The sequence below is a fragment of the Alexandromys fortis genome, unplaced genomic scaffold, assembly GCF_014885135.2.
Source record: "Alexandromys fortis isolate MF-2015 unplaced genomic scaffold, M_Fortis_MF-2015_v1.1 scaffold_287, whole genome shotgun sequence".
In the NCBI taxonomy this organism is placed as follows: domain Eukaryota; kingdom Metazoa; phylum Chordata; class Mammalia; order Rodentia; family Cricetidae; genus Alexandromys; species Alexandromys fortis.
The window spans coordinates 706,780-709,243 of NW_026068185.1; positions in this window are offsets into that span (position 1 = coordinate 706,780).

Consider the following 2,464-nt stretch of genomic DNA (forward strand, 5'->3'; position numbering starts at 1 on the left):
TTTAAGAACTGCTTGGCCCATGAACTCTAGCCCTTACAGGCTAATTCTCGCACCTGGACTAGCCCATTTCTAATAATGCGTGTAAGCACCCCAAGGTGCGCTTACCGGGAAGATTCTAGCCTCTGTCCATCCTGGGAGAGTGGAGCAGGGTGTCTGTGCTCCGGAGAGCAGAGTCTCTCCGGGAGCAGAGCAGAGTCTGACCTCACTTCCTCTTCCGCCCAGAATTCTATTCTGTTTATTCCTCCCACCAATGCTTTAACCTATGAGGCCAAGCAGTGTGTTTATTACTTAACCAATGAAATCAACAGATTGATATATGACACTCCCACATCAGCAAGGGATGTCCAGAGAAATGTAGACATTGGCGTTTGGGTGACAGCATGTAACTGAGGTGTTAACCAGTACATGGCAGTAATAAAGGAGGCTGTGGGGATGGATGGGCTTACCTTGGGGGTTGGGGTGGGGCATTCTAGAGTGTGAGCAGAGAAGCTGGAGAAAGAGGAATGTCCCCTGTAGGAGGAAAATACCAGAGTGGGCCTTGATAGAATGGGAAGGCTTGAGGCAGTGAGCAGCAGGCTTGACAGTGAAATGGGTTAGTTCATCTTAAAGACGGGGCTAGATGATTTTAGTTTGTAGAAAACAATCTAGTGTGTTACATCTTCTGTGTATGTGCCCACATGCCTGTTGAGGCAAGATTACAACCTTGGGTATAGTTTCTCAGGAGCCACTCCCCCTCCCCCTTTAAGACAGGGTCTCTCATTCACCTGGACTTTGCCTGGAAAGCTAGACCAGCTGGCCATTGAGCTCAGGGACTGACTTGTCTCTCTCCCCAAGAGCTGGAATTATAAGCACACACTACCATTCCTGGAGCTTGTTATATGGCTACTGTGGATCCAAGTTAGGATAAGCTCTTTACCAGCTGAACCACATGCCTGGCTACTGTGTTTTATCTTGGTAATGCTTGTCTGTGATTCCAACATTCAGGAGGCTGAGACAGGAAGATGACCAGTTTTAGGTCAACCTAAGCTAAACAGCAAGAACCTGCCCTTAATAAATAATCAAATGAACCAAAAAGAAAATATTTCACATATGCTAAGACCATTGAGAAAAACCTCATAGTCTGAGCAGGCAACAAGAGGACTTTGGAGTTTGAGGAGACATCTGGGAATGGACATGGAAACGGACAAGAAATGAAGGAACAGTTGCCAGTCCGTGTTGAAGCTGTCAAGGAACAAGCTAAAGGGAGGTTCATTGGCACTAGAGCCAGTGGGTATGGTTGTGCTGTGTGTGGATGGGATTAACAGCTGAGGAATCAAAACAAACACAAGAAAGTAGGTTTGTTATGGTTGACACTCGTGGGTTAACTTGGCCCCAGCCTATGTGAAAGATAAATGGAAGGTCCTAAGGACAGATCAAGACAGCGGTGAGAGGATCCAGGCAAATTGGGGAAGAAAACTGAACCTCTAGTGCTGGTCTGAGCACTTGAGGGAATAGGAGGAAGTCAAGATTGCAGATCTGAAGATTTATAGCCTTGTGTGGTCGTTCATCTTCATTGGCCAGTTGATTTGATTTGGAATTACCTAGGAGGCAGAATCTGGGCATGTCAGTGAGGCTATTTACAGAGAGTAATATGGGTGGATCTGTCCCATGACTAGGATCTGGGACTGAATAAAAAGAGAAAAATAGAGCTAGGCACCTCTCTCCTTCTCCCTCCCTCTCTCTCTCTCTCTCTCTCTCTCTCTCTCTCTCTCTCTCTCTCTCTCTCTCCTTCCAGACTGTGGCTGCCAAGTGACCAGATACCCCAAGCTCCTGCAACTCTAAATGCCTTCTTGCCATGATGGTCTACACTCTGAAGTCAAGCAAAAAAAAAAAAAATTAAGCCCAACCATAAGTTGCTTCTCGTCAGGCATTTGGCTACAGTGAGAAACAACCAATACACCTTGTTTTATAAGACAGCCTGTGGGTTTGCAGGCAGACAAGAATGCTTGGAACATTTCCAATCATGATGAGGTTCAGGAGATGACTGACGGAGTTGTTAACTCCATTCACTGGAGTGGGTGGGCGGGGGCATCAGTGGACATACTCAAGGGTGAGACGCTCAAACTAATAGACATGCTGCCTGGAACGGGCTCTGACCAGATGCAAAGAAAGGTACTCATGTTTTCCTTTACCAGTGAATAAAGATATTATCCCATTTGCATAGGATTTTAACCAGGGTTTTTTACATTGTCGTCTATTTATTTATTCTGTAAGGTGTTTATTCTCCTGGTTGTCCTGGTTTCCTTTCTGTTGTGTTGACAGTGACCTGAAGCTTGAGGGAAGAAAATTGTGATTTGGCTTATGCTTCCAGGAGGCAGTCCATCTCTGCGAGATTCTTGGCAGGAATCAGGCAGGGACTTGGAGGCAGAAACCATGGAGTTGAAAGACACTTGCTCCCAAGCTCATTCTTGATGAACTTTTTTTT